The sequence below is a fragment of the Cucurbita pepo genome, chromosome 2, assembly GCF_057944985.1.
Source record: "Cucurbita pepo subsp. pepo isolate OVF chromosome 2, ASM5794498v1, whole genome shotgun sequence".
Lineage (NCBI taxonomy): Eukaryota > Viridiplantae > Streptophyta > Magnoliopsida > Cucurbitales > Cucurbitaceae > Cucurbita > Cucurbita pepo.
Window position 1 is genome coordinate 10,319,419 of NC_141799.1, and position 19,126 is coordinate 10,338,544.

General features: G+C 37.3%; 1 pseudogene; it reads left to right on the plus strand.

Annotated features, from left to right (window-relative positions):
• The first annotated feature begins 502 nt into the window (after positions 1–502).
• Positions 503–3,099, plus strand: LOC147793619 (cationic amino acid transporter 1-like; annotated as a pseudogene).
• The last annotated feature ends 16,027 nt before the right edge of the window (positions 3,100–19,126 follow it).

Consider the following 19,126-nt stretch of genomic DNA (forward strand, 5'->3'; position numbering starts at 1 on the left):
ACCAATTTATCCTTAATAAAAGTTCGATTTTGTCATTTGTATCCAAGTCAACTATGTGAACCCATGACAACAATTTCAAGTTCAATTCTCTCCCTTTTACAATGGTCCACGTGTTAGACTTCAGGCAAGTAGAGTATTAGAATATTAGAATATTATAAAATTCTCACGATTAATCTCGACCGTAAAGACTATTTTGTAGAGTTTTATTAAACTACATACTAATTATAATACTTAAATTTGTGAGTAAAGTAATTATGAAGTTAAATAAATATTTTTATATATAATTGTACCCTAAGTAAAACCGTATTGTTTGAAGTTAACCATCCGTTCATTTAACTAAATCTAGTTTTAGGAGAATAGTTTTAAAATTCAGCTTGAATTGGAATATGATTGAGGATCCAGTTGAGAATGATTTGGAGTTAAGAAGTGTGGTACAAGCCCTTTTCCTTTATAAACCCCCTTTTCCTTTCTTATTCTCCTGTCTTGTCTTAAGTTACTTGATTCTCTCCATTAGTTTCTTTTTTGGTTGACTGTTTCAGTGTGAATTCATAATGGGTCAACCAAACGGTGATGCCGGTGGTGGAGAAGGGATCAGAAGAAGATCTTGTGGTTGTTCGAAGCAAGATTTTCTACCAGAGGAGTCGTTTAAGAGTTGGGGAAATTACACTAAAGCGTTGAAGGAGACGCCGGCCCGGCTCTTGGATCGGCTCACGGCCAGGTCCGGGGAGCACATTGAGCTCGTCGAGATGAAGGCTTGCAGCCAGCACGAGATGAAGAAGAGCCTCACATGGTGGGACCTTATGTGGTTCGGTATCGGCGCTGTCATCGGCGCCGGAATATTCGTCCTCACCGGTCTTGAGACTAAGAAACACGCCGGCCCAGCTGTCGTCTTGTCTTATGTCGTCTCCGGTGTCTCCGCCATGCTTTCAGTCTTCTGTTACACTGAATTTGCCGTGGAGATCCCAGCAGCTGGTACATGCCTTTTTCTATTTGGTTTATGTTTGTCATCAAAATATTATATATTTTATTATTTATTTTTAAATTAATTTCTATTTCGACAGTGTTTTAAAATTTTATACACTTATTCTTGTATTTTTTCTATTAATTTTCTATTCATTATTTTATTCTTTACTAATTCTTTTCCACCTCTTGACTATAAAAAAAAAAAATGTTTAAATTTTATTAGAGATTCTCTTCAACTTTGGAAAAGAATTATACCTTTAACTTTTATAAAAAAAATTCAAAAATATTTTTAAACTCTAATATAGAAATGGAGACGGTTTATCTATTTCTTATACATCATCTCCCTTTTTAATTGTAAGGGTACCAATGGTAATTTATATATATATTTTTTCTAAAGTTAAGAATATTATTGTTACTCTTGAAAGTTCATGAGTATTTTTAAAATGTGTACCAACTGTAATAGTATTTTGAATATTAAAAAAAAAAAATTAAAAAGTTGTCTAACATGTGCTTTTTTTTTTTTTTTTTTTTTTTTTTTTTTTTTTTTTTTTCTTTTTCTTTAATGAAGTGGGTCTTATTTTTGTGTTATTGTATTGAAATTTTTATTATGACATCTTAATTGGTTGAAACAAAATTTAGATTTTGAATGCAAGAAGTATAAAATATCTATAAATATAAAGGGTAAAAATATTTTGAATTCAACAATACTTTTACAATAATCCAAATTTAAAATTATTCTAGATTCCCTTTTAGTTTTTTCTAAATTACTAACCACAGGAGCTCGTTGTAATTATTTGTTCAGGTGGATCATTCGCCTACCTAAGGGTAGAACTAGGAGACTTCGTGGCATTCATCGCAGCGGGCAACATTCTCCTCGAATATATAATTGGCAGCGCTGCTGTGGCCCGTTCATGGACTTCATACTTTGCCACTTTGTGCAATCACCATCCGAACGATTTTCGCATCCACGTTTCGTCTTTCCCCGACTCCTACAACCAACTCGACCCCATCGCCATCATTGTGATCATCGTCATTTGCACCTTGGCTGTAGCCAGCACCAAAGGCTCCTCCCGCTTCAACTACATTGCTTCCATTTTCCACGTTGCCATCATCCTCTTCATTGTCATTGCCGGCCTCACCAAGGCCAACCCGAAAAACTTCACTCCCTTTGCCCCTTATGGCCCTCGTGGCATCTTCGTAGCCTCTGCCGTTTTGTTCTTTGCATACGTTGGATTCGACGCCGTTTCGACAATGGCTGAGGAAACTAAGAACCCTGCTAAAGATATACCTATTGGTCTTGTTGGATCAATGGTGATCACCACATTAGCCTATTGCATTCTTGCGGTTACCTTGTGCTTGATGCAGCCGTACCAACAAATTGATGAGGACGCGCCGTTTTCAGTGGCTTTTGAGGCTGTTGGATGGGGTTGGGCTAAGTACATTGTGGCTGCTGGTGCTATTAAAGGCATGACCACCGTGTTGTTGGTTAATGCGGTTGGACAGGCACGCTATCTCACCCACATTGCCAGAACCCACATGATCTCACCATGGTTCGCCAAAGTGCATGAAAGGACGGGCACTCCAGTGAATGCAACAGCCACAATGCTCGCTGCTACAGCAATAATCGCCTTCTTTACAAGCTTGGGAATCCTCCCGAACCTCCTCTCTATCTCCACCCTCTTCATCTTCATGCTGGTAGCCATCGGCCTGATCGTCCGACGCTACTACGTCAGCGGTGAAACGACACCATCCGACCAAAACAAACTCATAATCTGCCTGGTTCTAATCGTGGGATCTTCAATAGCAACTGCCGTGTACTGGGGCTCAAGCGACGGCTGGATCGGCTTGGTGGTGTCCAATTCCATATGATTTCTCTCAACTCTGGCCCTATGGCTCGGTGACCCACAGGCCAAAAATCCTCGCGTGTGGGGCGTGCCGCTCGTCCCGTGGTTGCCTTCACTGTCGATCGCCATCAACCTTTTCCTTCTTGGCTCCATCGACAAAGCTTCATTTGAAAGGTTCGGAATCTGGACTGGGATTCTGTTGATTTACTATATCTTGATTGGATTACATGCTTCTTATGACTCGGTCATGGAGTCCAAGACTACAGCACGAGAAGTTAATAGCAGTTTGTGAATGGATCTTTTAAATTTATAATGATTGGCTTAGTGCTTTGATTACCGGATTTGTGGTTTATGGTTGTTATTGTGTTAGCTACCATTCATGTGGGCAAGGACGGTGGTTTGTTTTTATATGTTTGAGCTTCCTCTCTACTTTGTTTGTACATGTAAAAATTATAGCTAAACAAAACGCTATAATATGTTTTTTTTTTTTTTTAAAGATCTTGATGGTTGACGTTATTACAAGTTCGAGACTTATTATTATTATTTTTGTGTAATTATAATAGATGCTATAAAAAAAATACTAAAAATTGCTAAAGTAAAGTATTGAATAATTTAAGAGAGAAGTTATTCAATTGATACAAGATAAATGGTTCACCTTATATAATTATCAACCACATTAATTAATTAGAAAAAATACAAAAATTCACAACTGTTCAAGATTGTAGTAACATGTAGTTGAACTAGCATTTTTTATTTTTTTATTTTTGTGTACGTTACTATTTCGTTCACCTACATTGTAATGTTCGAGCCTCGTAGGTATATAAGTTTCCCTAATTTTTGTGTATGTTACCATTTCATTCACCTACACTCTTCATTTAATGCTACTACGCTATTCATTTTTGTATTCTGCTTCTTTTGTCCGGCATTTTCCTCCTTTCTCTATTATGTATTAGCCGAGTGATTGTTAATGTGTTCTTTAATTTCACCTCTTCTGTAGGGTATTTCTTCCCCACTTCTCAATTTTATTGCTTGACATTGTTCCTTGCCCTCTCTTTTTGGCGTTTTGATGTCTGCTTGCTACTTTCCAAGATGTCTATTTCGTAACTCAGTTGCTAATTGAATCAATTGAACTTCCTTCATTACGCTCTCAAAAGATGTTCCCGATATGTGTAGAGCTTGGCTAAGTCTAAAAAAATAAATGGGGCTACCCTATGCGCATGTGTCATGGTCTCGAGTTGTGATGTCGTCGTCAGCCGTTCAGGGATGCCTTGCATTTACCTAAAATAGAAGTAGCACGTGGCTTGAGTATTTTAAGAAATACTCAGTAAGTGACCCCACTATTGGGGTTAAATGATAACACATACAATTTCATGAAAGAGACCTATCATAACAATTTATTTTCGTGCGACGGCCATCATAACGGGCAATTGGGATGTGTACTTAATTTTTCTACACACGGTTCACACGTGCGAGTATTGACCCACCAGTCAGTTCGCACGCCTCCTAAGCCCCCTTTTTTATGGGGCGAGAATTCTCTGGTGGTTGTTGATGTTAGACACCCGTTACGAATAGCGATCATCATGACAGCATTATGTTAACATAATGATCGTTCTCCTGTCTCGTAGCGTACGCGTCTGTACTATTGAGAAGGGTAAGGGGTATCCCCCAATGCATGAGCACACAATAATGTATAAGATCCCAACGTTTTTCAATTTTCATTATCATTTAATACAATCTCGCTAGCATCTTCCTTCATAACATATCTTTCATGTCTATGTCGGGGTGGTATCTCATGCTAGTTCATCGATTTGCATGTCAATCATATTACATACATATGCCATATCATAACATTTCTATATTTCCAGACATAACAAGTCGAATCGTATACATATCATACCATAACATATCGTATCACAATATTTCATAACATAAACATATCAATTTATCACATATATCGTACCATAACATATATCATATCATTTTCATATCGTATCACAACATTTCATACTCATATCGTTTCCATATGCGTATCCCTGTCATATCGTCTTGTTAATCTTGTCATAGCCTTATCGTCTTTATACATCTCATAGTCGGATCATTTCATGGACATACCTTAGTCATATTATGGTCAGCATGATAATCATTTTCGTCTCATAGTGTACGCGTCCATACTTCATCATAAAGGAGAAGTATCCCGGTGCACGTGAACATACAAATATGCATGAGGTTCCCATATTTTTTTTCGTGGCGTAATAAATCATGCAGGACAACCCTCATTCTTTGATCACATATCACACTCGTAATGTAACACCCCTAATATTCTTGCTTAAATTAGAGGCATCGTCACATGAATGCCATAAGTAACATACGTGGAAGTTTGAAATAAAATATTTGCAAATGAAGCCGTGAACTTACACGTTGAATTTAAAACAAGAAAATAGAACTAACATAGTCTTTGAACATGAAAAATGAAATAATCATCCTATCAAGTACTAAATGAAAATCAATGCATACCACTTCTCTATCATGATTTCTTCTAGGGTCATTTTAGAATTCATGTCATCTATGCAGGGGCGCTTTACCTTTACGTGAAAAAATAAGGGTAGCATGTGACTTGAATATTTTAAGAAATACTAAATAAGTCACCCCATTGTTGGGATTAGTAATGCAATACACACATTTAATGATGGGACATATCCTTTAAAACCGTGACTTGACCTTGGACTCTTTCCAATTCCAAACATGGTTGGATGCGTAAAGCCCAAGTTCTGGCCCAAGGCTCAATACATAAAAAAAAAAAAAAACCCTAGGGTTCAGCTACATAAACCCTAGGCCCAAGCCCAATACATTAAAAAAAAAAAAATCCTAGGGTTCAGCTACATAAAGCAACCAAACCAGCCAACCATGTAATAGAGCACGAAGCCTGAGACGAGCATCCCGCACCGTCACCGCACGTCGGACGACCACCGCCAATCGCCGTAACGCATCAAATTGTCGTCGTCATCGCCAGAACCACTATTTGGAGGAGTAAACGTAACCAAGGTACAATGCGCCAACCAACGAAGTTACAATGTGGTTTCTTTTCTGAATAGTTCGGATTTGACCCAACCTCTACGCAGGAAGAAGGCAAGCAATAAAACCCTATGATTTGTAGGATTCGTTGTACCACTCAAGTTGGGTTGGTTAAACTTGGGTGTTTAAGTGTAGGTTCGATCTAAGTCGAATTTGGACCAATATCTATAGGGACAATTAGAAAAGAAGCTCTCCAAGTAAGAGGTCTTCCTATTGAAACTTCACTGTTTTGTTTTTCTACGAGGGTTGAATATGTTTTGTATTGTATGGTTGAGTGTTGTGTGATACGATGTATGTTGACTATAAAAATAAATGTTTTGAAACCTATCGCATGCATAATTATGTTTGATGATTGAGAATATCTTTGATGTGAGTTGTGTGACATAATGTATGGTTGCTCATGAAAATAAACCATTTTGGACGTAATGCATGCATGTTACCTTTTATGATTAAGGAGGTTGCGGTTAGGGTTGCACGCTGTGTGTTTTGGGTAATCAGCCACCAATGGTCACTCTACGAGGTGATTTAAGAAAATGGTTATCAAGGTAAGGGTTACACGCTATGTGTTTCGGGTAACCAACCATTGATAATCATTTTAAGGAGTTAGGATGGATGTTGATTTTCATGTGGTAAGGTTAAACCCTGTGTGTATCGGGTAACCAAGCACTAATCATCACTCTACGGGGTGATTGCAGTAAATGATTTCCAAGGTAAGGATTACACGCTATGTGTTTCGGGTAACCAGCCATTGATAGTTATTTTAAGGAGTAAAGGTAGATGTTGATCTTCATGTGGTAAAATTTACCCGTTGTGAGTTTTGGGTAATTAACCACTAAGATTCCTGAATTTTGTTTGATTGTCATGTGATGGTTTATGTGTTTGATCTCAAGTGGGGTCACTTAATGAGCATTTCTTAAAATACTAAAGTCGTGTGCTTTATTTATTTCAGGTAAAGGCAAGACGCCTCTATACGGTTGATGATGACATTGCAAGTAAAGACCGTGGCACATGCATAGAATAGTGGTATTTCATTTCTTAGACTTTGGGTTAATATAGAATGTTTTTAATTTTAATATTTTATTGGTTTTATTTAGTTTTTTTTATGTTGCTTTCAATATTTTTTCAAGCATGTAAGTTTATGGCAGTGTTTTATGATGAAGTTTTAAATGTTTATTTTCGCATAAGAGAGTATGTTATGATGACATTAGCTACTTTAGGTTAGTATAAATCTAGGGTCATTACAGAGAAAGTGCCACTGCACGGGATGACGATGAATGTTAGAATAGCCATGGAAGTCATGACAGGATAGTAGTATGCATTGACTTCATTTGGTAGTTGATAGGTGGCTTTTCATTTTTGTATTCAAATACTATGTTATTTTTTTGTAACACTTGAACTTAGGAGGTATCAACGACCTTTGTTTTCCTACTTAAGATCCAAATATATGCATGATAATTAGGAGGTAATTTTTTATTGTAGGCTGAAGAGACCGAGGCTCGAGTCGACGAAGAAGGAAACTATGGTCGAGATGGTTGTAAGATTAAAAAAAACAGACAAGATCAACATAAGGACAAGGTCATTTTGCCCCTACTCCTACCTGAGGAGTCTGTATAGTTGAGTCGTAACAAGAAAGCGAAAGAAAGGAGAGGAAAAGAAGAAGGGATAAGAAGAAGGTAGGATTATAAGAAAAGAAGAACAGAAAAATTGGCTGCCTCAAATCCACCGTTGGAGATCGAATCCAAGGCAAGAAACATCGAATCAAGACTCCTCTTGGTGCTAGAGAAGGAGTTTGGGTGGTGGGTTCGCCCATTTCAGCCAGAAAATCCAAGAATGGATAAGGTAAGACTATGACCTTTTCGTTTCGATTTTGCCTAGATCTAAGGAGTTTCTTGAATGATGGATATGGAGTTTTGAGGTGTGTAATTAAAAGAGGATTCACACAGGTTTCTTGAAGGAATCCCGAACTAATATTAATGCTTAATCGGAGTTCGGGTGAAATGGTCAAGAATAGAAAACGTGAGTTTTCCCGTATCTTTGAATGGATTTAATTCATTCTATATTCAAGAAAAATACGTCGATGTAGGTGAATAAAAAATCTACGACTTTGGTGAAGAAACCGAGTCAATCCAAGTTATCTGCGAAAAGTTACGAAAATATGAAGCAAATGGTTTGAACACACAAAACAGATGAAATCTGGAAAATTGAAAACACGCATGAGATTGAAAATTGCTACCACACGTCGCCTAATTTACAAAGGAGCGCGCGGAGCCGGTGAGTGACACGTGGTAGAATTTCACTAGAGAAATGCATTTAGCCAACCTGTTGACACGCGTCAATACGCTCGTATTCGGGTCAAACTAAAATAAAAATGCTCACGTGAATCGAACAGCGTCTGGAACCACCAAATTGACACGTGACCGATCTGGCGACCCACTGTCCAACCTAACGATCTCGCCACTCCCTATGCACCATGTGTGACGCCCAAAAAATTTTGAAGGGTAAGTTTGCGTCGTTGGGGTTCGATGTGCACCACTTCTCGCGCAATGCCCGAGCTGACCGCCTGTGTTCATTGCGTGTGGGGGGTGTCACGGTCATGCTCGTCCAGGGCGTGTTGCCCATGGCCGCATGCCCATGACAAGCCAAACCCTTGCCATGTCTTTTCATTCTAGTGTTTTTCCTTTTGTAGTTCTAGGGCGTATGACGCCTCAAAAATATCATGTCTAGGCATGCCAGACATAAAATGGCTCAGAATGTACTGGGATATGACTAGTTGTCAACTTCTCCCTACCCAAGATTATATATGCTAAGCGGTTGTTATCTTTCTCTTCCTTGCTTATATAACGTCTCTTTCCAAAATCTCTCTTTCTAAAATCTCTCTCTCCTCGTTTTCTAAAACCTTCTTTTAAAACCGAGGCTAGAGGCTCGATCATACGTCGCTTGGCCGTAGGCGACGCAAGAAGAAATTGGCTTAGCTCACTTGTCATTGGAAAGTGAGTGCTGCACAATCGCTAGTCCGCTGCCTTCGAAAGTGCGATTGTGTCAAGTGGTATCACAGCTTTGTTAGCTCCGTAACATCGTAAAGACCGAAATCATGTCGGCGACAAAGTCGACACCCAAAGCACAAGCCGACCGGCTTTCGCTAATAGAGGAGGAAATGCTATTCCTCAAAGAAGTCCCTGACACCCTCCGCTTCCTGGAAGCACGGGTGACCGAATTGAGTGGGAAAGTCGTAGAAAATTGAAAACACGCATGAGAGAGAAAATTGTTGCCCCTCGTCGCCTAATTTACAAAGTAGCGCGGTAGAGCCGGTGAGTGACACGTGGCAGCATTTTAGTAGAGAAATGCATTCAGCCTACCTGTTGACACGCATCAATACGCTCAGATTCGGGTCAAACCGAAATCAAAATGTTCACGTGAATCGAACAGCGTCTGGAACCACAAAATTGACCCGTGACCGATCTGGTGACCCACAGTCCAACCTAACAATCTCGCCACTCCCTGTACGCCATGTGTGACTTCCAAAAAATTTAAAGGGTAAGTTTGCGTCGTTGGGGTTCGATGTGCGCCACTGCTCGCGCGATGCCCGAGCTGACCGCCTGTGTTCATTGCGCGTGGGGGGCGCGTGCCAGCGCGTGGGGGAGCTTGCCTGTGCGTGCAGGCACGTGGAGCCCCCTATTCTCACCCCTTTTTCGCCTGTTTGCTTGTTTTTCATCCCAATTAAAATACTCACCTTATTATTATGTGAATTAGGACCCATCAAGGAATTTTCATAATTTTTGGAAACCTCTCCAGTGAGAGACTCGAGATCGAAAAAACACGCGTTAACCAAGTAAGTAACCTTTTGGATTCCCACGAGTAGTACTTGTAGGAACTGCTTGGATTAAGCATGCATGCTGTAAAATTGATAAACCTAGCTAGCTAGACCTAACATATTAGCATGTAAGCCATGCAAATAAATTAATTAAGAAAATCAATAGGATCTAGATATGATTGACTTTGAAATTATTTTAGAGTGAGAATGTGATATCGCATGTATGCCTGATCAAGGAGGAAGGAAAATATGTGAAATCTGCGCTCCGGATGAAGATGGACGTTATCTTACCGTTGAGTATTATTTATCCTTGAAAGAGCAAAAACAAGAACCTAGAAATTACCAAGAACAAGACAAAGATCAATGACTAGAACATGGATCAAGATCTAAGTTCTAAGACTAAGAACCAAGACCTAAGCACCATAGTACTAAGGCCCTTGGATTAGAACTAAAGTTTAAGTTTCCAAGGACCAAGGTTCTCAGGATAGATCGAGATATGAACCCACAAGTCAAGGATAAGAACTAAAGAGCGTAAGTACTTACAACCAGAATATGTTCTAAAAAAAAAGAAAAAGTGTGATACTCTAGCATATCAAGGACACGATGAAGAGCCTACAAGTAGGCTACTTACTGAGTCTTTGTACTCATTTCTTATTTTTCATATTTTTCAGGTAATAAGGAGCTTTTTGAGGTCTCGAGGGGACTCTGGAGTAGGTGCTGTAGACAAGTTTCACTCGTCGTCCTCAAACTTTTTATTTTAAAACGTTTTGTGTCCATTCGGTATTTTGTGTCTTAAATATGTTGGGTTGTGTTTTAAAAACTTATGTATGAACTTTATTTTGATATAATGTATTTTATGTTTTAAATTTTTTTTGTTTTATTTCGCTAAAAAAATTTCGTTCTTTTATGAAGCCAACGAGTCAGCCCGGTCCTTACAACTTGTATCTTTCCAAAAAAAAAAAAAGTTTATATATATATATATATATATATATATATATATATTTAACTATATCATGTTTTATTTTTATTATCATCCGTATACATTTTAGCTCAACAAGTACAAAATAATTGACCTTCAATCTCCAAAACAGAAAAGCAATAAGGGTTTTCTTGTGTCTAGATCAAGAATAACCCAATGAAACTCAACATCCTTGGAAGTTGTGTTTAAATCAACCCAATGAAACTCAACGATCATTTCCAAGGGTACTCTAATAGATATGATTCTTTAGAACCAAGACGCAAGGAAATGCCATTGTCTTCTGCTGCCCAAGTACAAATACTATTATAACATTGATCGCTAAACCAATTTTCCATTTCTGGCCAAAATACTTCACCGGAAGCATGTCCGTGTTTGCTGCTAAAATTGCACCAAAATCGTGTTGATTGCCAAAAATTTTCTTTGAAGGTCCAAGAGTATTTCGCTCCAAGGTCGATTTCATGTTCGCCTAAATCGTTGTCTTTAGACTTGCAGTGAGCCAAGAGAATTGAATCCTTCATATGATTCCAAATTGCAACTTCCCACGGGGAGAATGGGCGTTGTATCTTTGAGTCGGATTCTGCAAAACATGAGCTAATAATCATGTTTGATTTAAAAGCAAGCAATATCACGAGAAAGAATCTGTTTATGTTTCGAGGCTTCATTTTTTTTTTTTTTTTTTTTTTTTTTTTTTTGTGGGAGTTTAAGTTGGTAACTTTTTCTTTGTTCACAAATCCATTTTGTTTAGTTTCTTTTATATATATAGCCAAATCAAATTGGTATACAATAAGTTTATTTACAGTTGTACGGTTTTAATCTAGCTACTTTTCTAACCTTATTTATCTAAATATATACCATCCATGTAATAATTAATAGGGTGTATTGTATATAGGATGTTGTTAAATCTAAGTTAAAATATGTTATATTTGGACGAGAGTTTGAATTCAACAAAACCTACTCTATAATGATCTTTTTATTGATAATGACTAAGGCAAAAGTAACACTACAAACACATAAGAAATTCCATATTTAATTAACCTCTTTGTTGGGTAATATAATCTAGAATCTGACAACCCTTTCTTCATTAAATCCTTTTAATGAAGAGTGTATGCTCACTAGAACTTTTTTCAAAACCTTCTTTGATGAAGTAGGATTGGATTCGGCTGAACCATGCTCTAGGTGTCTGTTTTAACCCGTAGAGTGCTTTGCAGAGCTTATACACCATATGTTCGCTTCCCCTTTTTTCATAGCCTCTTGGTTGTTCTACAAATATATGTTCTTTCAATTCTCCAGGTAAAAACAACCTGATTTTACATATAACTGATAAAGCTTCCAGCCTTTCTGAGCTGCAAAATCTATGATCATCCTCCCAGTATCCATTCTAGCTACCGGCGCAAAAACTTTAGTGTAATCAATTTCTTACTCTTGTGTGTATCCTTTTACCGCCAATCTTGCCTTGTATTTGTCAACCTCTCCAAGCTCATTTAGCTTAGTTTTATAAATCCATTTTACCCCTATTTTCTTAGCACCAATAGGTAGAGCTACTAAGTGCCAGGTCTGATTTTTTTCAATGACCATGACAATCCTCCACTCTGAGTTTTTTAGTGCTTCCACGTACTTTACCGGATCTGAATTTGTAAAAAATGCCATATTAACATCATCCTCTTCGGACAAACCTTCACCGGAAACATAATCATTTGACCATATAGGTGGGCATCCACTTCTGCCCTCCCTTATAGCAAACCTGGTTCGATTTCAGCAGCACGTGCAGCAGTAGGTTTAGCCGCAAGTGCAGCAGCAGGTACAATAGCAGGTTCAATTTCACCATCTGAGTTAATCGATGAAGTTGAAGCAGTGTTGTTCTGTGTCTTCTTCCGTTGCAGTTGAAATTTCAATGCTTTCTCCCCAATCTAAATTAGTTTCATTTTCAGAATCTTTCCAACCCCATTCATCATCCTCTTAAAAAATTACATTGCGGCTAACTATGATTTTGTTTGCTACAGGATCAAACATTCTGTACCCTTTGGATTCACCACGGATTCCAAATGAAACACAACTTACATTTTTATTTCAAGCTTTTTCCTCTTAGCATCTGGAATATGAACATATCCCACACATCCGAAAATTGAAAAATAGTCAACTGGTGGTTTTACTCCACTCCAAGCCTCTTCTTGTGTTACATCTTTCACTGCAAGAGTTGGTGATCGATTTAAGACATGGTTCACCCACATAACAGCTTCAGACCAGAATCTCTTTGGTACTTTCTTTTCTGTTAACACAGCTCTTACCATGTTCATCACTGTACGATTTTTGCGTTCAGCAACTCCATTTTGTTGTGAAGCATAAGCTGTGGTCAGTTGTATCTCCACTCCATGCTGCTTGTAAAAGTCATTAAATTCTGCCGAATTGGATTCTCCTCCTCTGTTTGTTCTTAGGCATCCTATGGGCATTCCAACTTCTTTTTCCACCAAAAACTTGAAACATTTAAAATGGTAAAATGTTTCTGATTTTTCTAGGAGAAAGTACATTCATGCCTTCCTAGAAAAATCATCTATAAAACACAACACATACCTTTTTCCGCTGCTTGAAGACGGAGTAATCGGACCACACAAATCAGCATGAACAAGTCCCAATTTTTCAATTGTTCTCCACTGACTGTGTTTTCGGTAATTAGCCACTAAGATCCCGCAATTTTGTTTGACTGTCATGTGATGGTTTATGTGTCTGATCTTAAGTGGGTGTCACTTATTGAGTATTTCTTAAAATACTAAAGTCGTGTGCTACATTTATTTCAGGTAAAGGCAAGACACCTTTATAAGGTTGATGATGACATTGAAAGTAAAGACCGTGCCACATGCATAGGATAGTGGTATTTCATTTCCTAGACTTTGGGTTAGTATAGGATGTTTTTAATTTTAATATTTTATTGGTCTTATTTAGTTTTGTTATGTTGCTTTAAATATTTTTTTTCAAGCATGTAAGTTCATGGCAGTGTTTTATGACGAAGTTTTAAATGTTTATTTTTGCATAAGAGAGTATGTTATGATGACATTAGCCACTTTAGGTTAGAATAAATCTAGGGTCATTACAGAGAAAGTGCCCTTGCACGGATGATGATGAATGTTAGAATGGCCATGGAAGTCAAGATAGGATAGGAGTATGCATTGGTTTCATTTATTTGTTGATAGGTGGCTTTTCATTTTTTGTACTCAAATACTATGTTATTTTTTGAAACACTTGAACTTAGGAGGTATCAACGACCTTTGTTTTCCTACTTAAGATCTAAATATATGCATGATAATTAGGTCGTGATTTTTTATTGTAGGCTGAAGAGACCGAGACTCGAGCCCACGAAGAAGGAAACTATGGTCGAGATGGTTGTAAGATTAAAAAAAACCGACCAGATCAACGTAGGGACAAGGTCATTTTGCCCCTACTCCTACCTGAGGAGTCTGTATAGTTGAGTTGTAACAAGAAAGCGAAAGAAATGAGAGAAAAAGAAGGGATAAGAAGAAGTTAGGATTTGAAAGAAAAAAGAGCAGAGAAATCATCGGCTACCTCAAATCCGCCACTGGAGATCGATCCAAGGCAAGAAACTTCGATTCAAGACTCCTCTTAGTGCTAGAGGAAGAGTTTGGGTGATGGATTTGCCCATTCTGGCTGGAAAATCTAAGAATGGAAAAGGTAAGACTATGACCTTTTCGTTTCGATTTTGCCTAGATCTAAGGAGTTTCTTGAATGATCGATATGGAGTTTTGAGGTGTGTAATTAAAAGAGGATTCACTCAGGTTTCTTGAAGGAATCCCGAACGAAAATTGGAGCTTAATCGGAGTTGGGGTGAACTGGTCAAGAATGGAAAATGTGAGATTTCCATATCTTTGAATGGATTTAATTCACTCAATATTTAAGAACAATTTTTCGATGTAGGTGAATACGACTTTGGTGAAGAAACCGAGTCAATCCAAGTTATGTGTGAAAAGTTACAAAAATATGAAGCAAATGATTTGAACACACGAAACTCATGAAATCTGGAAAATTGAAAACACGCATGAGAGAGAAAATTGTTGCCACTCGTCGCCTAATTTACAAAGTAGCGCGGTGGAGCCGGTGAGTGACACGTGGCAGCATTTTGCTAGAGAAATGCATTCAGCCTACCTGTTGACACGCATCAATATGCTTGGATTCGGGTCAAACCGAAATCAAAATGTTCACGTGAATCGAACAGCGTCTGGAAACACCAAATTGACCCGTCACCGATTTGGTGACCCACAGTCAAACCTAACGATCTCGCCACTCCCTGTGCGCCATGTGTGACTTCCAAAAAATTTAAAGGGTAAGTTTGCGTCGTTGGGGTTCGATGTGCGCCACTGCTCGCGTGATGCCCGAGCTGACCGCTTGTGTTCATTGCGCGTGGGGGAGCTGGCCTGTGCGTGCAGGCACGTAGAGCCCCCTATTCTCACCCCTTTTTCGCCTGTTTGCTTGTTTTTCATCCCAATTAAAATACTCACCTTATTATTATGTGAATTAGGACCCATCAAGGAATTTTCATAATTTTTGGAACCCTCTCCAGTGAGAGACTCGAGATCGAAAAAACACGCGTTAACCAAGTAAGTAACCTTTTGGATTCCCACGAGTAGTACTTGTAGGAACTGTTTGGATTAAGCATGCATGCTGTAAAATTGATAAACCTAGCTAGCTAGACCTAACATATTAGCATGTAAGCCATGCAAATAAATTAATTAAGAAAATAAATAGAATCTAGATATGATTGACTTTGAAATCATTTTAGAGTGAGAATGTGATATTGCATGTATGCATGATAAAGGAGGAAGGAAAATATGTGAAATCTGCGCTCCGGATGAAGATGAACGTTATCTTCCCGTTGAGCATGTTTGTTAATATTGCATGAACTGTTGCATGTTAACTCAAATGCATATTATGGTATGTTAAGACTATATATGAAATTTGGTGGTCATTTGAAAAGGTTAAGTAGGAAAACCAAGAAATGATGTAAAATGATCATAATACCCATAAGTTAATTTAGCTTCGGTTCATGAACTAGGTAACCTCCAAATATTATGAAACTCTTTACATTGGAACGCATGAAACCTTGGATAAAGGTTGTCAGGTTCATGAATAGTACCGTAAATCTTAGGGGAGTGTCTTGGAGAACGAACCGGAGAATGTTTGCGAAACCACCCCACCTGAATGGTGTGTCAATTTTCTCTATTTATAATCAAATAAATTACAAGAATATGGAAACAGAAATAAATTGAAATAACAATATATGAAAAGATACCTATGGTAAAAAGATATTTGGTTATAATAAAATATCAAATATGATATATAGGGTAAAGTATAATTTAGTACTATTTATCCTTGAAAGAGCAAAAACAAGAACCTAGAAATTACCAAGAACAAGACAAAGATCAATGACTAGAACATAGATCAAGCTCTAAGTTCTAAGACTTAGAACCAAGACCTAAGAACCATAGTTGGGTTGTGTTTTAAAAACTTATGTATGAACTTTATTTTGATATAATGTATATTATGTTTTAAATTTTTTTGTTTTATTTCGCTAAAAAAATTTCGTTCTTTTATGAAGCCAACGAGTCAGCCCGGTCCTTACAACTTGTATCTTTCCAAAAAAAAAAAAAAAAAAAATTTATATATATATATATATATATATATATAACTATATCATGTTTTATTTTTATTATCATCATATACATTTTAGCTCAACAAGTACAAAATAATTGACCTGAGCTAATAATCATGTTTGATTTAAAAACAAGCAATATGACGAGAAAGAATATGTTTATGTTTTGAGGCTTCATTTTTTTTTTTTTTTTGGTGGGAGTTTAAGTTGGTAACTATTTCTTTGTTCACAAATCCATTTTGTTTAGTTTCTTTTATATATATAGCCAAATCAAATTGGTATACAATCAGTTTATTTACAGTTGTACAGTTTAAATCTCGCTACTTTTCTAACCTTTTTTATCTAAATATATACAATCCATGTAATAATTAATAGGGTGTATTGTATATAGGATGTTGTTAAATCTAAGTTAAAATATGTTATATTTGGACGAGAGTTTGAATTCAACAGAACCTACCCTATAATGATCTTTTTATTGATAATGACTAAGGCAAAAGTAACACTACAAACACATAAGAAATTCCATATTTAATTAACCTCTTTGTTGGGTAATATAATCTAGAATCTGACCACCCTTTCTTCTATTTAATGAAGAGTGTATGCTCACTAGAACTTTTTTCAAAACCTTCTTTGATGAAGTAGGATTGGATTCGGCTGAACCATGCTTTAGGTGTCTGTTTTAACCCGTAGAGTGCTTTGCAGAGCTTATACACCATATGTTCACTTCCCCTTTTTTCATAGCCTCTAGGTTGTTCTACAAAGATATGTTCTTTTAATTCTCCAGGTAAAAAAAGCTGATTTTACATATAACTGATAAAGCTTCCGGCCTTTCTGAGCTGCAAATCTATGATCATCCTCACAGTATCTTCTAGCTACCGGCGCAAAAACTTCAGTGTAATCAATTTCTTGCTCTTGTGTGTATCATTTTACCGTCAATCTTGCCTTGTATTTGTCAACCTCTCCAAGCTCATTTAGCTTAGTTTTATAAATCCATTTCCCCAATTTTCTTAGCACCAATAGGTAGAGCTACTAAGTGCCAGGTCTGATTTTTTTCAATGGATTTAATCTCCTCATCCATGACAATCCTCCACTCTAAATTTTTTAATGCTTCCACGTACTTTACCGGATCTGAATTTGTAAAAAATGCCATATTAACATCATCCTCTTCGGACAAACCTTCACCGAAAACATAATCATTTGACCATATAGGTGGGCATCCACTTCTGCCCTCCCTTATAGCAAACCTGGTTCAATTTCAGCCTCACGTGCAGCAGTAGGTTTAGCCGCAAGTGCAGCAGCAGGTACAACAGCAGGTTCAATTTCACCATCTGAGTTAATCGATGAAGTTGAAGCAGTGTTGTTCTGTGTCTTCTTCCGTTGCAGTTGAAATTTCAATGCTTTCTCCCCAATCTAAATCAATTTCATTTTCAGAATCTTTCCAATCCCATTCACCATCCTCATAAAAAATTACATTGCGGCTAACTATGATTTTGTTTGCTATAGGATCAACCATTCTGTACCCTTTGGATTCACCACGGATTCCAAATGAAACACAACTTACATTTTTATTTCAAGCTTTTTCCTCTTAGCATCTGGAATATGAACATATCCCACACATTCGAAAACTGGAAAATAGTCAACTGGTGGTTTTACTCCACTCTAAGCCTCTTCTGGTGTTACATCTTTCACTGCAAGAGTTGGTGATCGATTTAAGACATGGTTCACCCACATAACAGCTTCAGGCCAGAATCTCTTTGGTACTTTCTTTTCTGTTAACACAGCTCTTACCATGTTCATCACTGTACGATTTTTGCGTTCACCTACTCCATTTTGTTGTGTAGCATAAGCTGTGGTCAGTTGTATCTCCACTCCATGCTGCTTGCAAAAGTCATTAAATTCTGCCGAATTGGATTCTCCTCCTCTGTTTGTTCTTAGGCATCTTATGGGCATTCCAACTTCTTTTTCCACCAAAAATTTGAAACATTTATAATGGTAAAATGTTTCTGATTTTTCTAAGAGAAAGTACATTCATGCCTTCCTAGAAAAATCATCTATAAAACACAACACATACCTTTTTCCGCTGCTTGAAGACGGAGTAATCGGACCACACAAATCAGCATGAACAAGTCCCAATTTTTCAATTGTTCTCCACCGACTGTGTTTTCGGTAATTAGCCACTAAGATCCCTCAATTTTGTTTGACTGTCATGTGATGGTTTATGTGTCTGATCTTAAGTGGGTGTCACTTACTGAGTATTTCTTAAAATACTAAACTCGTGTGCTACATTTATTTCAGGTAAAGGCAAGACACCTTTATACGGTTGATGATGACATTGAAAGTAAAGACCGTGCCATATGCATAGGATAGTGGTATTTCATTTCCTAGACTTTGGGTTAGTATAGGATGTTTTTAATTTTAATATTTTATTGGTCTTATTTAGTTTTGTTATGTTGCTTTAAATATTTTTTTCAAGCATGTAAGTTCATGGCAGTGTTTTATGACGAAGTTTTAAATGTTTATTTTTGCATAAGAGAGTATGTTATGATGACATTAGTCACTTTAGGTTAGTATAAATCTAGGGTCATTACAGAGAAAGTGCCCTTGCACGGATGATGATGAATGTTAGAATGGCCATGGAAGTCAAGATAGGATAGGCGTATGCATTGGTTTCATTTATTTGTTGATAGGTGGCTTTTCATTTTTGGTACTCAAATACTATGTTATTTTTTGAAACACTTGAACTTAGGAGGTATCAACGACCTTTGTTTTCCTACATAAGATCCAAATATATGCATGATAAT